Source organism: Acomys minous (genome assembly GCF_964271855.1).
Source record: "Acomys minous genome assembly, chromosome: 8".
NCBI classification, from domain to species: Eukaryota; Metazoa; Chordata; class Mammalia; order Rodentia; family Muridae; genus Acomys; species Acomys minous.
In genome coordinates this window covers 5,468,887-5,488,003 of record NC_140489.1, presented here as the reverse complement: position 1 = coordinate 5,488,003, position 19,117 = coordinate 5,468,887, and the positions used below count along the sequence as shown (strand labels likewise).

Genomic DNA, 19,117 nt, shown 5'->3' with positions numbered 1-19,117 from the left:
GGAGTGGAATAGCTGGGTCTTGAGGAAGCCCTATTCCCATTTTTCTGAGATAGCACCAGATAGATTTCCAAAGTGGTTGTACTAGTTTGCATTCCCACCAGCAATGAAGGAGTGTTCCTCTCTCCCCACATCCTCGCCAGCATGTGGTGTCGCTTGAATTTTTTATCTTAGCCATTCTGATAGGTGTAAGATGGAATCTCAGCGTTGTTTTGACTTGCATTTCCCTGATGATTAAGGAGGTTGAGCATTTCTTTAAGTGTTTCTCAGCCATTTGATATTCCTCTGTTGAGAATTCTCTGTTTAGTTCCAAGCCCCATTTCTCGATTGGGTTATTTGGTTTGGTGGTATTTAATTTCTTGAGTTCTTTATATATTTTGGATATTAGACCTTTGTCAGATGTGGGGTTGGTGAAGATCTTTTCCCAGTCTGTAGACTGTCGCTTTGTACTCTTTACGGTGTCATCTGCCTTACAGAAGCTTTTCAGCCTCATGAGGTCCCATTTATTAATTGTTGACATTAATGCCTGGGCTGTTGGTGTCCTGTTCAGGAAGTTGTCTCCTGTGCCAATATGTTCCAGGCTCTTCCCCACTTTTTCTTCTAAGTGATTTAGTGTCTCTGGTTTTATGTTGAGGTCTTTAATCCACTTGGATTTGAGTTTTGTACAAGGTGACAAATATGGGTCCAGTTGCATTTTTTTACACATAGACATCCAGTTAGACCAGCACCATTTGTTGAAGATGCTATCCCTTTTCCATCGAATGGATTTGGCTTCTTTGTCAAAAATCAAGTGACCATATGTGTGTGGATTCATATCTGGGTCTTCGATTCGATTCCACTGATCAACCAGCCTGTTGCTGTGCCAGTACCATGCTGTTTTAATTACTATTGCTTTATAGTACAGTTTGAGATCAGGTATGGAGATTCCTCCAGAGCACCTTTTATTGTTCAAGATTGATTTAGCTATTCTGGGTTTTTTGTTTTTCCATATGAAGTTCAGAATTGAACTTTCAATGTCTTTAAAAAATTGTGTAGGTATTTTGATAGGGATTGCATTGAATCTGTAGATTGCTTTTGGTAGGATGGCCATTTTTATTATGTTAATTCTCCCTATCCATGAGCAAGGTAGATCCTTCCATCTTCTCATGTCATCTTCAATCTCTTTCTTTAGGGTTTTGAAATTTTTTTCAAACAGGTCCTTCACTTGTTTAGTAAGAGTAACTCCTAAGTACTTTATATTACTTGTGGCTAATGAGAAGGGTGTAGTTTTCCTAATTTCTTCCTCTGCAAGTTTGTCATTTGTGTATAGGAAGGCTACAGACTTTTTTGAGTTAATTTTGTATCCAGCCAATTTGCTGAAGGTGTTTATCAGCTGTAGGAGTTCTCTGGTGGAATTTTGAGGGTCACTTATGTAGACTATCATATCATCTGCAAATAGGGATAATTTGACTTCCTCCTTTCCCATTTGAATACCCTTGATCTCCTTATGTTGTCTTATTGCTCTGGCTAGAACTTCGAGTACTATATTGAAAAGATATGGAGAGAGTGGGCAGCCTTGCCTTGTTCCTGATTTTAGAGGAATTTCCTTGAGTATCTCACCATTTACTTTGATTTTGGCTATTGGCTTCCTATATATAGCCTTTATTATGTTGAGGAAAGTGCCTTGTATTCCCGATCTCTCTAAAACTTTAAACATGAATGGGTGTTGGATTTTATCAAATGCTTTCTCTGCATCCAAAGAGATGATCATGTGGTTTTTTGTTTTCAGTTTGTTTATGTGGTGGATTACATTGATGGATTTCCGTATATTAAACCATCCCTGCATGCCTGGAATGAAGCCTACTTGGTCATGATGAATGATATCTCTGATGTGCTCTTGTATTCGTTTTGCAAGTATTTTATTTAGTATTTTTGCATCGATGTTCATCAGAGAAATTGGTCTGAAATTCTCTTTCTTTGTTGAGTCTTTGTGAGGTTTAGGTATCAATGAGACTATGGCCTCATAGAATGAGTTTGGTAATGTTCCATCCCTTTCTATCTTTTGGAGTAGCTTGAAGAGTATCGGTATTAACTCGCCCTTGAAGGTCTGGTAGAATTCAGCACTGAAGCCATCTGGCCCTGGGCTTTTTTTGGTTGGGAGACTATCAATGATTACTTCAATTTCTGTAGGGGAAATGGGACTATTTAGCTTGTTTATCTGTTCTTCACTCAACTTTGGCAAGTGAAATTGATCAAGAAAATCGTCCATTTCCCTTAGATTTTCAAATTTTGTGGCATATATGCCTTCAAAGTAGGATCTTATGATTCTTTGTATTTCTTCAGTGTCTGTTGTTATGTCTCCCTTTTCATTCCTGATTTTGTTGATTACAATACTGTCTCTCTGTCTTTTAGTTAGTTTGGCTAATGGTCTGTCTATCTTGTTGACTTTCTCAAAGAACCAGCTCTTGGTTTTGTTGATTCTTTGGACTGTTTTTTTAGTTTCTAATTTGTTAATTTCACCCCTGAGTTTGATTATTTCTAGGCGTCTACTCCTTTTGGGTATTTCTGCTTCTTTTTTTTTCTAGGGCTTCCAGTTGTGTCGTTAAGGTGTTTATGTGCGATGCTTCCAATTTCTTTTTAAAGGCACTTAGTGCTATGAATTTTCCTCTTAGCACTGCTTTCAGTGTATCCCACAAATTTGGGTATGTTGTTCCTTCATTTTCATTGAATTTCAGAAACTCCTTGATTTCTTTCTTTATTTCTTCCCTGACCCAGGTGTCATTTAGCAGAGTGTTGTTTAGTTTCCACATATGTGTAGGCTTTTTGTTATTTCTGTTGTTGTTGAATTGCAGCCTAAGCCCATGATGATCTGATAGGATACAAGGTATGATTTCAATCCTCTTGTATCTGTTGAGGCTTTCTTTGTGAACTACGATGTGATCAATTTTGGAGAAGGTTCCATGGGGTGCAGAGAAAAAGGTGTATTCTTTCTTATTTGGGTGCAAGGTTCTATAGATATCTGTTAGGTCCATTTGACCCATGGCATTGGTTAATGATGTTATATCTCGGCTTAGTTTCTGTTTCGATGACTTGTCCTTCAGTGAGAGTGGGGTGTTGAAGTCTCCCACTATTATTGTGTGGGGCTTGATGTGTGGTTTAAGCCTTTTTAACAGATCTTTTACAAATGTGGGTGCCCTTGTATTGGGAGCATAGATGTTCAGAATTGTGATGTCCTCTTGGTTGACTTTACCTTTGATGAGTAAGAAGTGTCCATTCTCATCCCTTTTGATTAATCTTGGTTGAAAATCTATTTTGTTCGATATTAAAATGGCTACGCCTGCTTGCTTCTTGTGTCCATTTGCTTGGAATATTTTTTTCCAACCTTTTATCCTGAGGTGATGTCTATCATTATGGGTGAGATGTGTTTCTTGGATGCATAAGAATGTTGGATCCTGTTTATGCACCCATTCAGTTAGTCTGTGTCTTTTTATTGGAGAATTGAGACCATTGATGTTGAGAGATATTAACGACCAGTTACTATTAAGAGTCTTAATTTTGATGTTGGTTTCAGTTGAGCGTTTGTTTAGTTGTGTTTTTGCCATGGTATAGTTATCTATTTCCTGGGTAGTTTTGGTTGTAGCTTGACCCTTTGGGATGGAGTTTTCCTTCTAGTACCTTCTGTAAAGCTGGATTTGTGGATAGGTACTGTTTGAATTTGGTTTTGTCATGGAATATTTTGTTTTCTCCATGAATGGTTATTGATAGTTTTGCTGGGTAAAGTAGTCTGGCCTGGCATCTGTGGTCTCTTAGGGTTTGCAGGATCTCTGTCCAGGCCCTTCTGGCTTTGATGGTCTCTGCTGAGAAGTCGGGTGTAATTCTGATAGGTTTGCCATTAAATGTTATTTGGCCCTTTTCCCTTGCAGCTTTTAATATTTTTTCTTTGTTCTGTATGTTTTGTGTTTTGATTATTATGTGGCGGGCAGTTTTTCTTTTCTGGTCAATTCTATTTGGTGTTCTGTATGCCTCTTGTATGTTTATGGGCATCTCTTTCTTTAGATTGGGGAAATTTTCTTCTATAATTTTGCTGAGAAGAGTTTCTGGGCCTTGGAGTCTGATATCTTCTCTTTCTTCAATGCCTATTATCCTCAGATTTCTTCTTTTCATGGTGTCCTTAATTTCTTGGATGTTTTGTGTCAGGAGTTTTCCAGATTTGGCATTTTCTTTATTGGTTGCTTCAAGATCTGTGATTGTATCTTCTAGACTTGAGATTCGCTCTTCCATCTCTTGGATTCTGTTAGAGAGGCTCAGCACTGTGTCATTCACCTTCTTCTCTGAGGCCTCACGTTCTCGTTTTTCTTCTGTCTGTGTGTTTATCATTGAATCCATTTTCATCTTCATATCTTGAACAGATTTTTTAATTTCTTTCGTCTGGTTGCTTATGTTTTCCTGAAAATTTTCCAGTTCTACTCTATGTGCTTCTTTTATGTCTCGCACCTGCTTCGCTGCTTCTTCCTGCATCTGATTTATAATTTTATTTGTTTCCTCCGATACCATCCTCATTACTAAGGCTTTGAGGTCATTTTCTTGTGTTTCCATTGTATGTGAGTTCTCCGGGTTGTTTTCTTTGGGATAGCTGGGAGCTGGAGATGCCATGTTGTTTTGGGGTTTTTTGCGAATGCTTTTATGCTGTCCCTTAGACATCTTGCCGTCTCTGTTTTTGTTGGGTAACTTCCAGAGTTGAGTGGATGGAGTCTGAAGATAGATTCACTTGTTTTCTCACGATTTCCGTAGGCTGGAAGCCCTGATACTTCACTGGTGTGGATGGCAGGAGGTTAGCCCTGTAGTTTTGGGCTCTCACCGCCAGTGATCCTCAGCTCCTCTTTGCTGTGGATCCTGCAATCTTTCTGGGTCTCTGAATGTTCGTTGGGTCAGGCCAAGGTAACCAGAACCTTTTGGGTCCCTTGCCAATTCCCGCCAGAGATACTGGGCCCGAGCCACGTGGCGAGCTCAGCTAGTTTCTCAGAGCCTGAACCGTCTGTCACAGCAGGAGAACTGCGATTGCACTGAGCAATCACCCCGGGTGGAAGTGAGTGCTCTGCCCGACCCCTGTCACCGCAGGAAAACCAAGGCTGCTTGAGCAAGCACCCAGGGTATAACTGAGCGCCCCACCCAGCCCGCGTCACAGCAGGCAAACTGTGGCAGTGCTGCACAAGCACCTAGGGTAGAAGTGAGCACTTCTCCAGGCTTGTGTCACAGCAGGGAAACTGAGACCGCGCTGAGCAAGCACCCAGGGTAGAAGGGAGCGCTCCGCCCAGCTTGCGTGGTAGCAGAAAAACCAATGCTGCGCTGGGCAAGGACCCAGAGTATTACTGAGCGCTCCGCCCCGCTTGTGTCATAGCAGGAAAACTAAGTCTGCGCTGAGCCGGAGCCCAGGGTGGAAGCCGGCTCACCGCCCAGCTTGCATCACAGCCGAAAAACCAAGGCTGCTTGAGCAAGCACCCAGGGTATAACTGAGCGCTCCGCCCCGCTCGTGTCACAGCAGGAATACTGCGCCTGCGCGCTGAGCCGGAGCCCAGGTTGGAAGCTGGCTCACCTCCCAGCTTGTGTCACAGCCGGAAAAACCAAGGCTGCTTGAGCAAGCACCCAGGGTATAACTGAGCGCTCTCCCTGCTCGCGCGGCACAGCAGGAAAACCACGTCTGCGCTGAGCCAGAGCTCAGGGTGGAAGGCGGCTCTCCGCCCAGCCTGCGTCACAGCAGGGGAGCTGCGCCTCGGGCAGAATTGCCCGCCGAGCCGAGCCGAGCCAGCCTCTCCACAGCACAGCTCACTGAGCAAACCCAGGACTCTGGGGCTGAACCGTCCACTGAGTCCAGCCTGGGTCTCAAGGCACCACAAGACCCAAATCCTGTCCAGGGTCCCCTCTCCCGCAGCAACTTCCACTGTTCACCTCACTAATCGCCTCCACTGGAAGGCTCTGAGCTGCAAACCTCAGCCACCGCCTCTGGCGCTGCCGGAGCCGCTGTGGGGGCTGCTGTTCTTGCCGCCGCCGCTCTGATCTGAGAAAGTCCTCGCTCCTCCTGTGTGCAGGGGCAGGCAGGTCCTCCGCACCCTGGTCCCTCCGAACCGTGGAGCACTTCTGCTGCCGTGGTGTGGGGACCTTGGTGTTCCTGGCTCAGAAATCTGTGCAATTCCCTGAATTGTTCGCTGGAGCTTTCAAACACGGTCCACACTGCACGCCGCCATCTTGGATCCCCCGCATAATATTTTATTAAACATTATGATTTAAATGATCAAGGACCCATGTCTGTGATTTTTAAATTTACATTTATGATTTAAAATGTATTCACTTTACATACAAATTGTAACCCCCTCCCCTCATCTCCTCCTGGTCCCACCCTCCCTTCTTCTTCCCTATGCCTTTCCTGTGTTCCCCAGCAACAGGGATCTCTTTTTCACTACCAACTGACCCCAGGCTAACAGTTCTCATCAGGGCTGACTGCATCCTCTTCCTCTGTGGCATGGCAAGGCACCGAGTCTGGGGGAAGTGCTCAATGAGCAGGCAACAGAGTCCATATCAGGGACAGTCCCTGCTCCCCTTAATAAAGGATACATATGGAGACTGAACTGCCTATTTACTACATCTGAGCAGGGGGCCTATGTCCTCTCTATAGACTTTTTTTGGTGCATCAGCCTCTGCCACCTCCTCATTCCTGGGCTCAGTCTGGTTGGCTTTGGTGGTCTTCTTGTGGAGCTCCTGTACCATCTGGGTCCTTCTATCCTCACTCCCACACTTCTGTATGACTCCTTGTGCTCTGTCAAAGTTTGGCTGTGAGAATCAGCTTCTCTACTTCAGCTTCTGGAGGTATTTGATGGAGTCTTTCAGAGAACGTGTATGGTAGGCTCCCATCTTGCTACCTCTCTTCAGATGTTTCCAGAGCCTATTCTCTTTGTGCTTCTGAGTGAGAATTAAGCATCCTCCCTAGGGTCCTTTTTGTTAATTAGCTACTTTAGGTGTTTGTATTATAATATGGTTATTCTGTATTTTATGGATAATATCACTTACAAGTGTGTATATACCAAGTGTGTCCTCCTGGGTTACTTCAATCAGGATGATTTTTTCCAGTTCCATCCATTTGCCTGCACATTTCATGATGTTCTTTTTTTTTTTTTCATTTTTAATGACTTTATTAAATCAAATTACTGCAATGTAAAGGAATCAGTAATCCATTTAATTTTCTTTTTTTTTCATTTTTAATGACTTTATTAAATCAAATTACTGCAATGTAAAGGAATCAGTAATCCATTTAATTTTCTTTTTTTTTTAATACATTTTTATTAATTTATACATATTACATCTCAGTTGTTAGCCCATCCCATGTATCCTCCCATCCCTCCCTTCCTCCCACTTCCCCCCCCTACTCCCCTCCCCTATGTCTGTGTCTGAGGGGGATCTCCTCCCCCTCAATATGCTCATACGGTATCAAGTCTCTCCTTGGTGACCTATTATCTTTCCTCTGAGTGCCACCAGGCATCTCCATCCAAGGGACATGATCAAATATGGGGCACCAGAGTTTGTGTGAGAGTTAGATCTTCTTCTCCACTCAACAGTGGAGAATGTCCATCGGCTAGTCCGGGTAGGGGTTCAAGGTTTTTACTGCCTATTTTTTCCTTGGCTGTTGCCACAGTTTGCGGAGGACCCCAGGGCCCAGACTCGCCTGTAGTTTTCCAGGACCCACTGGATCCTTCCATTTCCTCTTTCTCCCAGGCTTCTCACACCTAAAGTTTCAATAGGATGTCCTCCCCTCTTACCCATTATTCTGGTAGGTACAGTTTTTCATGGGGACGTACACCTTGGGCTAGTGTCTCGATATAAGTGAGTATATACCATTTAGCTCTTTTTGCTTCTGTGTGAACTCACTCATTATGACAATTTCTAGTTCAATCCATTTGTCCACAAATTTTGGAAATTCCTTGTTTTTAATAGCTGAGTAGTATTCCATAGTGTAAATGTACCACAGTTTCTTTATCCATTCTTCTGTTGAGGGACACGTAGGTTGTTTCCAAGTTCTGGCTATTATGAATAAGGCAGCTATGAACATGGTTGAGCATATGTCCCTGTTGTGTGGTAGTACATCCTCTGGGTATATTCCAAGGAGTGGAATAGCTGGGTCTTGAGGAAGCCCTATTCCCATTTTTCTGAGAAAGCACCAGATCGCTTTCCAAAGTGGTTGTACTAGTTTGCATTCCCACCAGCAATGCAGGAGTGTTCCTCTTTCTCCACACCCTTGCCAGCATGAGGTGTCAGTTGAGTTATTGATCTTAGCCATTCTGATGGGTGTAAGATGGAATCTCAGTGTCGTTTTGATTTGCATTTCTCTGATGACTAAGGAGGTCGAGCATTTCTTTAAGTGTTTCTCAGCCATTTGATATTCCTCTGTTGAGAATTCTCTGTTTAGCTCTGCGCCCCATTTCTCTATTGGGTTATTTGGTTTGGTGGTGTTTAATTTCTTAAGTTCTTTATATATTTTGGATATTAGACCTTTGTCATATGAAGAGTCGGTGATGATCTTTTCCCAGTCTGTAGGCTGTCGCTTTGTTCTCTTGACAGTGTCACCAGCCTTACAGAAGCTTCTCAGCCTCATGAGGTCCCATTTATTAATTGTTGATGTTAAGGCCTGGGCTGTTGGTGTTCTGTTCAGGAAGTTGTCTCCTGTGCCTATGAGTTCCAGACTCTTCCCCACTTTTTCCTCTAACTGGGTTAATGTCTGTGGTTTTAAGTTGAGGTCTTTAATCCACTTGGACTTGAGTTTTGTGCATGGTGACAAATAGGGGTCTAATTTCATTTTTCTACATGTAGACATCCAGTTAGACCAGCACCATTTGTTGAAGATGCTGTCATTTTTCCATTGAATGGATTTGGCTTCTTTGTCGAAAATCAGGTGAGCAAATGTGTGTGGATTCATCTCTGGGTCTTCAGTTCGATTCCATTGATCCACTAGCCTATTGCTGTGCCAGTACCATGCTGTTTTAATTACTGTTGCTCTATAGTACAACTTGAGATCAGGTATGGAGATTCCTCCAGCGGATCTTTTATTGTAAAGGATTGTTTTTGCTATTCTGGGTTTTTTGTTTCTCCATATGAAGTTGAGAATTGTTCTTTCAATATCTTCAAAATATTTAGTAGGTATTCTGATAGGGATTGCATTGAATCTGTATATTGCTTTTGGTAAGATGGCCATTTTTACTATGTTGATTCTTCCAATCCATGAACAAGGTAGATCCCGCCATCTTCTGATGTCATTTTCAATCTCTTTCTTCAGAGGTTTAAAGTTTTTTTTCAAATAAATCCTTCACTTGCTTGGTTAGGGTTATTCCTAGATATTTTATATTGCTTGTGGCTATCGTGAAGGGAGTAATTTTTCTAATTTCTTCCTCTGCCTGTTTGTCATTTGTATATAGGAAAGCTACTGACTTTTTTGAGTTTATTTTGTATCCTGCCAATTTGCTGAAGGTGTTTATCAGCTGTAGGAGTTCTCTGGTGGAATTTTGGGGGTCACTTATATACACTATCATATCATCTGCAAATAGGGATAATTTTACTTCTTCCTTTCCCATTTGGATCCCCTTGATCTCCTTTTGATGTCTTATTGCTCTGGCTAGAACTTCAAGAACTATATTAAAGAGGTATGGGGAAAGTGGGCAGCCTTGTCTGGTCCCTGATTTTAGAGGGATTTCCTTGAGTATCTCTCCATTTAATTTAATGTTGGCTATTGGTTGCTATATATAGCCTTTATTGTGTTTAGAAAAGTGCCTTGTATTCCCGATCTCTCCAGAACTTTAAACATAAATGGGTGTTGGATTTTGTCAAATGCTTTTTCTGCATCTAAAGAGATGATCATATGGTTTTTCTCTTTCAGTTTGTTTATATGGTGGATTACATTGATGGATTTCCGTATGTTAAACCATCCCTGCATTCCTGGAATGAAGCCTACCTGGTCATGGTGAATGATGTCTTTGATATGCTGTTGTATTCGCTTTGCGAGTATTTTGTTGAGTATTTTTGCATCAATGTTCATAAGAGAAATTGGTCTGAAATTCTCTTTTTTTGTTGGGTCTTTGTGGGGTTTAGGTATCAATGTGACTGTGGCCTCATAAAAGGAGTTTGGTAATATTCCATCCATTTCTATCTTTCGGAATAGCTTGAATAGTATCGGTATTAGCTCCTCTTTGAAGGACTGGTAGAATTCTGCGCTGAAACCATCTGGCCCTGGGCTTTTTTTGGTTGGAAGACTATCAATGGTTGCTTCTATTTCTATAGGCGAAATAGGGCTATTTAATTTGTTTATCTGGTCTTGGTTCAATTTTGGTAAATGGAATCGGTCGAGAAATTTGTCCATTTCCCTTAAATTTTCAAATTTTGTGGCATAAATGTCTTTGAAGTAGGTCCTTACGATTCTTTGTATTTCTTCGGTGTCTGTTGTTATGTCTCCCTTTTCATTTCTGATTTTGTTAATTTGGATAGCTTTTCTTTGTCTTTTAGTTAGATTGGCTAACGGTTTGTCTATCTTGTTAATTTTCTCAAAGAACCAGCTCTTGGTTTTGTTGATTCTTTGGATTGTTGTTTTTGTTTCTAATTTATTGATTTCAGCTCTGAGTTTGATTATTTCCAGGCGTCTACTCCTCTTGGGTGTTTCTGCTTCTTTTTTTTCTAGGGCTTCCAGATGTGTTGTTAGGTTGTTTATGTGGGATGACTCCATTTTCTTTTTAAAGGCACTTAGTGCTATGAATTTTCCTCTTAGCACTGCTTTCAATGTGTCCCACAAATTTGGGTATGTTGTTCCATCATTTTCATTGAATTTCAGGAAGTCTTTTATTTCTTCCCTTATTTCTTCCGTGACCCATGTGTCATTAAGTAGAAAGTTGGTTAGTTTCCACGTGTTGGTATGCTTTTTGTTATTTCTATTGTTGTTGAAGTCCAGCCTTAGACCATGGTGATCTGATAAGATACAAGGTATTATTTCAATCTTCTTGTATCTGTTGAGGTTTGCTTCGTGACCAACTATGTGATCAATTTTAGAGAACGTTCCATGGGGTGCTGAGAAAAAGGTATACTCCTTTGCGTTTGGGTGGAAAGTTCTGTAGATATCTGTTAGATCCATTTGATTCATGACATTGGTTAATGAAGTTATTTCCCGGCTTAGTTTTGAAATCAAAGTCCTATCCTTGAGTGAAAGTGGGGTGTTGAAGTCTCCCACTATTAATGTGTGGGTATCGATGAATGGGGCAAGCTTTGTTAATAACTCTTTTACAAATGTCGGAGCCCTTGTATTCGGAGCATAGATGTTCAAAATCGTGATGTTTTCCTGGTTGACTTTACCTTTGACAAGTATGAAGTGACCATCCTTGTCTCTTTTGACTAATTTTGGTTGAAAGTCTATTTTATTAGATATTAGAATAGCTACCCCAGCTTGTTTCTTGTGACCATTTGCTTGGAATATTTTTCCCCAACCTTTCACTCTGAGGCAATGTCTGTCCTTGTGGTTGAGATGTGTTTCTTGAATGCAGAAGAATGTTGGGTCGTGTTTATGCATCCACTCTGTTAGTCTGTGTCTTTTTATTGGAGAGTTGAGACCATTAATGTTGAGAGATATTAATGACCAGTGATTGGTAAGTCCCTTCATTTTTGGTATTTATAACAATCGAGTTTTTGTGAATTTGTGATTTTGCAATGGTGTAGTTATTTATTTCTTATGTATTTTTGGTTGTAGTTTGACCGGTTGGGGTGGAGTTTTCCTTCTAGTAACTTCTGTAAAGCCGGATTTGTTGCTAGGTATTGTGTGAATTTGTTTTTGTCATGGAATATCTTGTCTTCACCTCCAATGGTTATTGATAATTTTGCTGGATATAGTAGTCTTGCCTGGTATCTGTGTTCTCTTAGCGTTTGCAGAACCTCTGTCCAGGCCCTTCTGGCTTTCATGGTCTCTGCTGAGAAGTCAGGAGTGATTCTGATAGGTTTGCCTTCATATGTTACTCGTCCTTTTTCTCTTGCCGCTTTTAATATTTTTTCCTTGTTCTGTATATTTTGTGTTGTTATTATTATGTGGCGGGAAGATTTTCTTTTTGGGTCTATTCTATTTGGTGTTCTGTAGGCCTCTTGTATGTTCGTATGCATCTCCTTCTTCAAATTGGGGAAATTTTCTTCTATTATTCGGTTAAAGATATTTTCTGGGCTGTGGAGTCGGTTACCTTCTCTTTCCTCTATCCCTATTATTCTCAAGTTTCGTCTTTTCATGTTGTCTTTTATTTCATGAACGCTTTGTGTCAGGAACTTTTCAGATTTAATATTATCCTGGATGATTGTTTCCAATTGTGCGATTGTATCTTCAAGTCCTGATATTCGTTCTTCCATTTCTTGCAATCTGTTAGATAAGGTTATAGATGGTTGTGAGCCACCATGTGGTTGCTGGGAATTGAACTCAGGACCTCTGGAAGAGCAGGTGGCGCTCTTAACCACTGAGCCATCTCTCCAGCCCATGATGTTCTTTTTTTGATAGCTGAATAGTATTCCATTTTGTGCACGTCCGCAAATTTTTTTATTCCTTCTTCCGTTGAGGGACATCTGCATTGTTTCCAGTTTCTGGTTATTACAAATAAAGCCACTATGAACATAGTTGACCAAATGTCGTAGTTGTATATCTTGGTCTTCAGGTAATTTTCTGTTGGTAATTTTCTGAGAAAGTGCCAAGTTGCACAAGTTTGCATACCCACCAGCAACAGAGGAGTGTTTCCTTATCTCCACATTCTCACTTGAGCCTTTGATCTTAGCCATTCTGATAGTTGTAATATAGAATCACAGTGTCATTTTGATTTGCATTTCTCTGATGACTAAGGACATTGAACATTTCTTTAAGTGATTCTAGGACATTTAATATTCCTTTGTTTTGAATATGATTGAGTTACTCCACATCTCCTGCCCAGTGTCTGCCTACAAGCTAGTGATGATCTGGCATGTCAAGAGTGCCTGGAACCTGAGAACCACTTCAGAGCAGACACAACACCAACCTGAGCAGAGCTGGCCAAGAGGAGGCTGTGTGCAGAGGGCAGATGTTGTGAGATGCTGGCTAAGAATATGACATCTTTACTTTCATGAAGAAGAGAGCAATTGGACCCTATGAACTGATCTGGATGCCACTGACCGGATGTGGCTGATTGTTGTCAGGAAGAGGCACATCAATGAGTGACACTATGGAGAACTAACTGGTCTTAATAAAGCAGAAACTGTTGCTATGCATGGTGAGGCACACGTGAAGATCAGGAGGCAATCTTACCATGTGCTATCACATCCAGTGTAGTGGGATCATCCCTTCTACAGCAACACCAATAAGGACCGCAGGTACTCAGATCTTACTGAGGACCAGCTACCTTCCTGTGAGAGCCTGAACGACACTATTGACAGAGCACTTACCTTCTGGAATGAAGAAATTGTCCCTGAGATCAAGGAGGTCTTGACTGCTGGCCATGCTAACAGCCTTCGTGTCATTGTCAAGTATGTGGAGGGTCCCTCAGAAGAGGCCATCATGTAGGTGAACCAGCTGACCAGCATCCCCATCATCTATGAATTGGACAAGGACTTCAAGCCCATGAAGCCCATGTTGTTCCTGGGAGATGAGGAAACCATGCACAAAGCTATGGAAGCTGTGGCTGCTAAGACCAAGGTCAGGAAGTGAAGGCAAGGAGGCTGACTACTACTCCAGAACAGCCTGCCTGCCATTTCATATCTACTGCGTCCTTCCCCACACCTGTCACACTGACTACATCTTCAGGATCTTAACTTTAACTTGTCACTGCAGATGGGGCCCTGTGGCTCCCATTTCCATTTTAGTATTCTATCCCCTGCACCCACTCCCTTCATAGATTCTAGTCAGAGCAACACCTTTGATGGTGCAGGTTCCTGATTCTCATGCAGGGACAGCTCCTCTTACCAGGAGAGGTGAGAGCTAGTGATCACAGTTTCCTCAGTCCTTTGTTTACTAAGAGTCTGCTTAGGAAACAATCAGGGAAATGCATGATTACACTTTCCTGAGGATTGTTTAAGAAATAATAATCAGGTTATACTGACAATTTTTTGGAAATTGATTTTTTCTGTATGTTTATTGTAGGTTATACAGATTGCATTTCCTTGATAGATTCTTCTCTTGCCTTGGTGAGTTTGAATGCCCTGTTGATTGTAAAAGATACGAAAAATCATGATGTCATCTGTAATAACAAATTAAACTTCACTTAAAAAAAAGAGTACTGGGCTTGGCCCAAGGAGAATAGTAAGCAAGTAACAGACATGGGAGAGTAAGCTAGAGTGAGACAGACAGCAAGAGAGATACATAGATGGGGAACAGCCAGCAAGAAGAGAGTTAGAAAAAACAAGAACATGCAAATCCCTATTTTTAATGAAAAAGTAACTTTCATCACTACCTGCCTGTATGTGAGAGTTTTGTGCCACTAGGACTGGGATGTCTAACTCCGAGTGTTCTGCTCAGTATTTTCCAGTACTGTAGTGGAACCCTGTTCACATGTCAGGCCATCAGTCATACATCCCATAGAGCACATGCCCAGCTCCCTCTCCTGAAGCCCTGAAACACTTACAGCTTGGAATGATCACCAGGCAGAGGAGCAGCTGCAGGACAGCCATGCTGTGATGGAGGCTCCAGTGAGAAGGACATGGGGCTTCACAGCTAGGCCTGGGCTTTCAGCCTGAGGCTGAGGGCTGCTTTGCATTGGGGGAGGGTCCTGGCAGGATAAAAGGAAGCACAGGGACACTTTCCAGGTTAACTTCCAGGTGACTGAGGTTTGTCTTTTGCTACCTTTTTTATTTTAGTAATAATTAAAAGCATGTATTTATTAACTTTACATCCTGACCACAGCTCCATCTCTCTTCTCCTCTCTTCCCTGTCCAAACTTGCCTTTCTCTCTCCCATCCATCCCCCCTATTCCCAGAACAAGGCAGCTCCCCATACCCACCCACCCCAGTTCATCAATCACATCAGGACTAAGGATGTCTTCTTCACCTGTGGCCTGTCAAGACAGCCCCGCCTAATGGAGGTGATCAAAATCAAGAGCAGAGTCCATATCAGACACAGCCTCCCACTACCTTCCTAGGGGACCTGCATAATACTAGAGCTGCCCATCTGCTACATCTGTGCAGGTGCCTAGGTCCAGTCTATGCATTGTCCTTGGCTCGTGCTTCAGTCACCTATATGGTCTATATATGGTGGCACTCAGAGAAAGGATAGAAGGCTACTAAGAAGAGACTTGATATCCTATAAACATATACAGGAGGTGGAGGAGGTCCCCTTCAGTCACAGTCATAGGGGAGGGGAGTAGGGGGAAAGTGGAAGGGAGGGTAAATGGGAAGATGCAAGGGGTGGGATAACAATTGAGATATAATATGAATAAATTAATAAAATATATATTCAAAAAAGAACTTTGGTGTTCGTCTCCCAGAAAATATGGATTAGCAAATATTTTAGAACCTGCTAATCAAGGTCTGTGAGAAATTGAGAGAAAACAACAAAAATATCAGTCCCAGGCATCAGCTTGTCTGTACCACAGTTTTGAGGTACCCAGAATTCACTAGCGCAGCTTGGCTAGGAAGTCATCATGGGCCTGATGTTAATGCCTCACCTCCCTTTGAGGTCCTCACAGAGTTCAATGGACCAGACCGCCTGACCTAGACAAAGATAGTAGAAATACTTTGTAGAAGCAGCCATGGTTCTCATCTTCATCTTCCAGATCTCTGTCTCCGTGGCAAAGCCACTAATACAGAGCCCATTCCTCTGTTTCTCCAGAAATCAATGTATTGCAGCCACAGCTATGCTGTCACCATAGAGCACGCAAATCCATGGCAAACTGACACACTTAGATCATGTCCTGGTGCAGCATTCTTTGATGTAGCAATCATCATCCTCGGCTTCCAATGCTTCCTACAAATATAGTGACAACATCCACATGATCCCAGAATGACGTGGAGAATAATGATTTGTTCTGGTTCTAGGAGCCACACCGGACTACTTCTGAGCCTCAGATGAAGAACCCAACTCAGAATGAGCCACAGGTCCTTAACATCATGTTCTGGGGCATCTTTGCAAGTTAAGACCCTTAGGATCCTAGAGGAAAGAAATGGTATTGATATATTAAAAGGAAATTCATCATGCTCTTTCAATACTGGGGGAACTATGCAAATAAAACTATAACAAATAATTAGACAGGAAGAAAAGAAACGCGACCCATTGAGTGGTCAGGAGCTGTTAGAAGCTAACCCAAGCTCAGTCATTATCACTACCTACTTTGGCCTCAATTTTCAGTGTTGGAGCCTCACACACCTTTTACTAAGAGCCCCACAGCTGGTTCTGAATGGCGCTGTTGTGTATGGTTTGTGTGAGGATGATGGAGAGACTGAAGGCCATCTGGTTTCATGGTCACAGGCCCTGCCTGATTTCCCTGTTGGATCTAACTTGGACCCTGTTTGGGACAGTAGTCCATATGGCCAGTGTTCAGTCATTTTGTCAGAACTTGCACCTTTAGGTTTCTATTTCTCCAGCAGTCTGTCATTTTCCAGAAACCAGCTGACCCTGTGTTGGTTCGACAGTTAGATTAAAGATAAGACTAAGATGGAGCCATCCTGTTGTGGTTTATCAGTTAGACTAGATAAAGCTAGAAGAAAATATTCGGTATGGCAGAATGTTATGACTCTGCCTGGAATTCCCTGTGTCTTGAGATAGCTAGCAGCTGGGTTGCCATAGCAATAAGCTTCCCTGTCTCCTGCCTTATAAAAACTGCCCTTGAAAAATAAAGTTTGAGAGTTTGATCATTGTTCGGTATTGCTCTCTTTCTTCGTGTCTTGTATTTTGTCCCACATACAGGTGAATCTTCACCTGAGCTTTAGTCGAATCCCCGCAGGTCGGGTCAGAACCTCAAACAGTCCCTAGCCAGGGAGTCTTACCAAGTCTGTGCTCTGAGTTTTGGCTTCCACAGTCTCAAGGGTCTTTTGCTTCCTCAGGATCTGATCCTGGTCCCCACAAAGAATCACATGTGCTCTTTGGGATGCTCTGTAGATTTCTCAAGTCAGAGTTTGTTCTACATTTTAAAATAATCTATGGTCTATGGAAACTGTTCTGTGCTTAAAGTTGTTAGCACATAAGAACAAAGACCAGAGTTTGGTGCTTCATAAGTACAAAAAGAGGTAGGTGTGGTAGTCAAGAAGTAATCCCACCTATGGTACTTTTAACCAGTATGATCCTTGGGACTCACTAGTCAGCCATTCTAGCCAGATGCTGAGATCCAGGCCATGTGATGGAACTTCTTTTCAAAATTATCAAGTAGATTGATAGAAGAAGACATGTCAACATGTGCACATACACACACACACACACACACACACACACACACACACACACACAGACTCACACACACATAGAGAGAAAGAGAGAGAGAAACAGAGACATATGTAGACATACAAAGAGAAAAACACTATAAAAACACATAACACATTGGGAAGCTGAAAGTTGAGTAAACATTTGGACAATTCAAGTGTTGCTTTACACTGTACTTGTTGAGAGAATCTCTATGGAAGGCAGGTCAAACACAAGAATCCAGCCCTCCAAGTCCTTCCGGGCTCTGAACAGGCTGTAACTCTCTGTCCCTCAGAGCTCTGTGTGTTCTCAGCGCCCCCTGCTGATCATCAGCTCCCTGCAGGTAGGTTTGAGTCTGAGTTCTCAGTGTCATTCAGTCACTGTGTCTCTGGCACAGTAATATGTGGCTGTGTCCTCAGACCTCAGACTGTTCATGTCCAGGTACAGGGTGTTCTTGGCATTGTCTCTGGAGATGGTGAATCGGCCCTTCACGGCAACAGCGTAGTAGATGGTACCACTACTAGGACTAATGTATGCGACCCACTCCAGCCTTTTGCCTGGAGCCTGGAGGACCCAGTTCATTCCATAGCTACTGAATGGGAATCCAGAGGCGGCACAGGAGAGTTTCATGGACTTTGCAGGCTGTACCAAGCCTCCCCCAGACTCCACCAGCTGCACCTCACACAGGACTCCTGAAAACATGGAGAATACAGTCAGAAAACTGTCACCATTTTGGTCTTTCTGATGTCCACACAACACACAGCACCTCTTTTCCATAAATTACCTTTTAAAATAAAGACAAAGAAAACCAAGCTGATGCCCAAGTCCATGGTGAGTGGTCTGTGTTCAGTGCTGATCACTGAATGGGAGGACCTGGGAATCCAGGGCTGAGCTCCTCTGCCAGAGCTGCAGGGTCAGGGCAGGACTGTTTTTCATGGGCACAGAGAAGCCTCATTTGCATGTCTTCCTGCTGTAGCAGGCTATGTTGTTGGACCTGGACAGGAAGCAGTGCTCAGAGCTGATATAAGACATCAAAGACTGATGATAGTTATAGAAATTAACACAGACCGGTTGCTCTGTATGCAGCTTCCCATTGTTAAGGTCTCCTCAGTTGTCTTATTTCTCTAGCTAGGACATAAGTACTATATTGTAGAGCTAGAGAGAGGGTAGACAGCTTTGTCTTGTCCCTGATTTTAGTAGAATTGCTTTAAGTTTCTCTCCATTTAGTTTTATGTTTGCTATAGGCTCATTGTATATTGTCTTTATTATGTTTAGGTATGTGCCTTGTATGCTTGCTCTCTCAGGACTTTTAACATGCATGGGTGTTGAATTTTCTCAAAAGGTTTTTCAGCATCTAAGGAGATGATCATGTGTTGTTCTTCTCTCAGGGCAAAGAGAAATCTCAATACACTATTGAAATTGTCAAGGACTACTACATTCTATACCTGTCGTGAAAATCCCTAACTGAGATATGTACATGCAGCACTGAAATACAGGAGACCAGTCCTTTATGCCTGTGTGAACAAAGGTCTCTTTTGTAACCAGAGTTCTGTGTGCTCTCAGCGCCTCCTGCTGGTCATCAGAGCCCTGCAGGGAAGTTTGTGGCTGAGCTCTCAGTAATACTCACTCTGTTTCTTGCACAGTAAAATATGGCTGTGCCCTTAGCCCACAGACTGTTCATTTCCAGGTACAGGGTGTTCATGGCATTGTCTCTAGAGATTTTGAATCGGCCCTTCA

The 19,117-nt window shown here is 42.4% G+C and overlaps 1 pseudogene and 1 gene segment (V, D, J or C); one reads left to right on the top strand and one right to left on the bottom strand.

Moving 5' to 3' along the window:
- Window positions 1-18,225, bottom strand: part of LOC311603436 (immunoglobulin heavy variable 3-30-like) — a 97,357-nt gene extending 79,132 nt beyond the window's left edge. Inside the window, exon 1 of the V gene segment in view lies at window positions 18,165-18,225.
- Window positions 13,151-13,702, top strand: LOC311603387 (phosphoglycerate mutase 1-like; annotated as a pseudogene). Its single transcript has one exon. The product of its transcript is annotated as a phosphoglycerate mutase 1-like (transcript).
- Window positions 18,226-19,117: the final 892 nt, after the last annotated feature.